Source organism: Jaculus jaculus, chromosome 15 (assembly GCF_020740685.1).
Source record: "Jaculus jaculus isolate mJacJac1 chromosome 15, mJacJac1.mat.Y.cur, whole genome shotgun sequence".
Classification (NCBI taxonomy): Eukaryota; Metazoa; Chordata; class Mammalia; order Rodentia; family Dipodidae; genus Jaculus; species Jaculus jaculus.
This window is the reverse complement of record NC_059116.1, coordinates 54,916,326-54,921,664: the sequence shown is the minus strand read 5'-3', so window position 1 is coordinate 54,921,664 and position 5,339 is coordinate 54,916,326. Positions and strand designations below refer to the sequence as shown.

The following is a 5,339-nucleotide window of genomic DNA, read 5'->3' as shown; positions in this document are numbered from 1 at the left end:
AGAATCATATCATCTGCAAATAGTGATAACTTGATCTCTTCCTTTCCAATTTGCATCCCTTTTATGAGTGTCTCTTGCCTTATTGCTATAGCTAAGACTTCCAGTACTGTATTAAATAAAAGTGGGGATAGTGGAACCCTTGTTTTGTTCCTGAATTTAGTGGAAAAGCTTCGAGTTGTTCAGCATTTAGTATTATGTTGGCTGTAGGTTTGTCATAAATAGCTCTTATTATGTTGAGGTATATTCCTTCTAGTCCCAGTTTCTGTGATACTTTTACCATGAAAGGATGTTGGACATTGTCAAATGCTTTTTTGGCATCTATTCAGATGACCATGTGGATTGTGTCCTTCAGACCACTTATATGACGTATTATATTTATTGATTTGGGTGTATTGAACCATCCCTGTATCCCTGGAATAATGCCATCTTGGCCAGGGTGAATAATCTTTTTTTTTTTTTCTTTTAGCACTTATGAACTTTGGGATTTATTTAAACAGCAAAGTTATCAATCTGAACAGGAGGGGAAAAGGAAAAAATTTTAAAATCCACAGGAAGATGCCCCCCAGCACCCCAAATCAGCACAAAGCGCTATTTGTATCCTCCCATAGCAGAGTGGTTCGACAGCCCAGAGACATGGTGTTGGTTCCACGTGGGTGTATCCTTTAAATTCCTGCAGTGTGAACAAAATATCCCTTGACATATTCATCAAACTCCCCTCCCCAGTTGGCTTTCCAAAGAAGAAAGCTCACAACGGTGAGTTTTGACAGTGCTGCGATGTGGAATGTCTATGTAGGTCACCATGGTCCCAGAGGGAGGACAGCAGTATCCACCCAGCAGAGCCTTGGCACTGGGGCTGCCGTCTGCAGCAGCCACCCTGTGCACGCTGAGTGTGAGCTGCCAGCTAGCCGGGCGCCGACTGACAGCACAAAGGCACAAGTGAGTTCCTGTTCACGTCCGTGCCAACTTGCTTAGTGTTCTAGGACATTGAGGGTGAGCCATGAGCTTATCCTCCAGTGAACATCCGAGAGAATGATGGAAAATGCTCATTACAAAGTGTTTCCAGGTTTGGTAACTGTTAAAAATTGCTGGCTTTTATAAAAATGTCTTTCAGTAGATCAGTGAATCTATAAATGGTGGGATTTCACCACAGACTGCATGTAAAACAGAGGTGCGGCTCATGGAAAGGAGCATTGACACTGCTACAGGTCATGATTTCAGGGTCTCATGATAAATGCTTTGGCTAAGGCTGCATAGTTATGGGTGCCCACTCAGATGACGTGGCGCAAGGGTAGGAGCTGGTAGCAACAAGCGGTTCTCAAGACTTCTTCTCCTCATTAACTTCGGAAATTCTGTCGATAGATTTCAGGATTTCAGCAACAAGATTCAGTGTTTCTGCTCCAGACACCAGCTGCTTTGTGGATGAGCGTGCATTGTTCATGACAATGCGGAGGTTCTGCAAGGCCATTTCTGTGTTCTGTTTCACCACTGTAAGGCTGGTGCCCTGGCCCTTACACAAGGCTTCATTTTCCCTCTTGAAGCTGGAGACCTGTGCCTGGAGCAAGCTTACTTCCTGTTTCAGCTTTACCACATGATTGTCTGCCTTTATAGCCCGTTTAGTCATTAGTTCGAGGTTCTGCTCGACTTGCTGGACCACCGACTCCAGGTCATGGAAGTCACTCTCCTCCTTGATCATCTTTGCTTCCAACTTCCGCTCCAGTGTCCTCACCATTTCTGTTTGAGTTTCAGAGAAGCTCTGAACCTCATTCAGCTTTCTTCTTAGTTTAGAATTTTTGTCTTTTAGTGCTTCGTAACTTATCTGCAGCGTCCGCAGGTGTCGGTCTCCCGAGGATTCTCCGTGTGCTGCAAAGTCTGCACCTGGACTTCCGGCTGGAGATGCCGGGGAAACACGCGAGTCGGTGTCACTAATGGTCCATGGGGGCAAAGACTCGGGTCCTGCAAGCTCCGATGTGTTGGAGAAAAAGGAAAGGTATGTGCCACAGGGTGACGTGCTGCCTGTGACCCTGGAGGAGTGAGTCTGTTCCACAGTAGAGGGCATGTAGGCTCCATCCCACCCATCCTCCTCTTCCTCCTCTTCCAGGTCACCGGCTCCTGTTGGGTCTTCAAAAAATGGCTGCTGATAATCCAGGGCATTTCCCATGGTCTGAGAGGTTGGAGAACTGTGGTCTAGTCCCAATGGGTGCCTTGATGCTTCCTTCGGATAAATCCTACTGTTGGTTGACGTGTCTTCTTTCTACAGGCTAAGGTTCTTGGTTTTTAGAAACTCTTTAAAGGAGAATGGATTAGCCTCTTCAAGGTCTTCAGGTTTGTCATCCTCGGCCGAGGAGGCTCGAGTCCAGGACAGTGGGGGCGCGCCGGACATCACTGCACCCGCTAGACCTGCCAGGCTCCATGATCCCCCCCAGCCGGCTGGAAGGCGTGAATAATCTTTTTGATATATTATTGTATTCTATTTGCCAATATTTTGTTCAGAATTTTTGCATCTATGTTCATGAGGGAAATTAGTCTGTAATTTTCTGTTTTTGTTCTGTCTTTGTCTGGTTTTGGTTTGAGGGTGTTGCTGGCTTCATAGAAGGAGTTGGGTAAAATTCCTTCCTTTTCTATTTTATGGAAAAGTTTGAGAAGCATTGGTGTTAGTTCTTCCATGAAGGTCTGGTAAAATTTGCCAGTGAATACATCTGGACCAAGGCTTTTTTTTTAGTTGGGAGACATTTTATAACTGCTTGGATCTCTGTACTTGTTATAGGTCTATTTAAATGGTTTATCTTATCTGATGTACTTTTGGTATGCCATATGAATCAAGGAATCATCTATTTCTTTCAGATTTTTAAACTTAGAGGAATATATATTCTTAAAGGATGTCCTTAGAATTGTTGAATTTCTTTGGTATCTGTTGTAAGGGTAACTTTTTCATCTCTAATTTTATTAATTTTTGACTCTTCTCTCTTTCTTCTGGTCAAATTTGCTAAGGGTTTATCAATCTTGTTTATCCTTTCAAAGAACAAACTCTTTGTTTCGTTTATTCTTTGGATTTTGGGGGGGTTCTATTTCATTAATTTCTGCTATAATTTTTATGATTTCTTCTCATCTACTGCTTTTTAGTTTGCTTTGTTCTTCTTTTTCCAAGGCTTTAAGGTGGAGCATTAAATTGTTTATTTGTGAGCTCTCTAATTTCTTAATATAGGCACTTAGAGCTATAAATTTCCCTCTTAGGACTGCCTTCATTGTGTCTCAAAGTTTTGGTATGTTGTGTTATCATCATCATTTGATTTTATGAATTTATTGATTTCATTTTTGATTTTTTTAATGACCCATTAATCATTCAATATTGTACTGTTTAGTCTCCATGAATATTTATATGCTCTGTAGCTTTTCTTGTTGTTGATTTGCAGTTTAATCACATTTTGGTCAGATAGAGTACAAGGGATTATTTCAATTTTCCTATAATTGTGAAGATTTGCTTTGTGTCCTAATATATGGTCTATTTTAGAGAATGTTCCATGTGCTTCTGAGAAAAATGTATATTCTGCAGCATTTAGATGGAATGTTCTATAGACATCTGTTAGGTCCATTGGTTCCATGGCATCATTTAATTCAGATGTCTGTTTATTTTTTGCCAGCTTGACCTGTTAATTGATGAAAGCGGGGTATTGAAGTCTCCCACTCTAATTGCATTTGATGTTATCTGTGACGTTGTCTGATACTGTTTGTTTGATGAAACTGGGAGCCCTCATTTAGGTGCATATATATTTAGGATTTTAATGTCCTCCTGTTGGAGTGTTCCTTTAATCAGTATAAAATGACCTTATTTATTTTTCTTCACTAATGTTGGTTTGAAATCTATCCTGTCATATATTAGGATAGCAACCCCTGTGCTTGTTTCTTAGGCCCATTGGCTTGAAATACCATTTTACATCCTTTCATCCTACGGCAGAATCTACATTTTATTGAGAGTTGAGTTTCCTGGAGGCAACAAATGGCAGGATCCTGCCTTTTAATCCAGTCTGCAAGCCTGTGTCTTTTGGATGGTATGTTTGGCCATTGATATTAAGAGTTATTATTGAAAGGTATGCATTTATTCTAGCACTTTTTCTTATTTTGTGGTGTTTCCTATTTTCCCTTTACTTGTTTTAACTGTTCTTTGAGTGTGATTTATTTTTTCCTATTCCCTCCTCTCTTTGGCATTAAGAATTCCTTCAAGTATTTTCTGTAGAGATAGCTTAATTGTCATAAATTCCTTTAGCCTGTTTTTGTTGTGAAATGTCCTTATTTCTCCATCAATTTGAATTGATAGCTTTGCAGGACGAAGTAATCTTGGTTGACAGTTGTTATCTTTCAGAACTTGGAATACATCATTCCAAGCCTTCTGGCTTTTAAAGTTTGTGTTGAGTAATCTGAACTTATTCTGATGGGCTTGCCTTTGTAGGTGACTTGCTTCTTCTCTCTAACTGATTTTAATAAATTTTCTTTAGTTTGTGTGTTTAGTAGTTTAATTATAACATGGTGAGGTGAGTTTCTTTCCATATTTTGTCTGTTTAGTGTTCTAAAATATTCTTATATCTCCATTGGCATTTCTTTCCCAATTTAGGGAAATTTTTCTTCTATGATTTTGGGTTTGAAATTCTTCTCCTTCTGTTATACCCTGAATTCTTATGTTTGATCTTTTCATAGTGTCCCAGATATCTTGAAATTCTCATTAATACCTTGCTATTAGCTTGTCTTTCTCTTTGTTGGACTGTATTCGCTCTGCCACCTGGTCTTCTAGTTTCAATATTCTGTTCTGTCCTTCATCCATTCTACTGGTGAGACTTTTCTCAGAGTTTTTTTTTTTTATTTCATTGACTGTATTCTTCAGAGCCAGGATTTCAGCCTGGATTTTCCTCAGTATTTCTATTTCCTTACTCATGTCTTGTAATGACCTCTTTACTTCATTAAGCTGCTTTCCTGTGTTCTCTTTCAGAAGTTTGTTTCCTTCTTTAATTCTTTTGTTTTCTTCTTTGATTCCCTTCATTTCTTCTCTGATTTATTTGAGCATAGATACTGTCATTTTCTTGTAATCTTTGTGAGGCATTTCATCTAAAACAGTCTCATTGGTGATCATTTCTGATGGATTTATAGTTTTTGGTGGGTCTGTATTGTCTTGATCCTTTGAGTTTTTGTATTATATTGTACTGACTTTTGCATCCTGAATTGTTTTGATGCTTGGGTTTTCTACTTATCTGCGGTGTTTCCAGACGTGGCAATCCACCAATATATACCATCAGGATGAGTTCAAGGGGCCAGGTGTAGCTCTTGTCCCCCAATCAAGCCTCAGAAGTAAT

General features: G+C 39.7%; 1 pseudogene; it reads right to left on the bottom strand.

Moving 5' to 3' along the window:
• Window positions 1-952: 952 nt before the first annotated feature.
• Window positions 953-3,942, bottom strand: LOC123455063 (annotated as a pseudogene).
• Window positions 3,943-5,339: the final 1,397 nt, after the last annotated feature.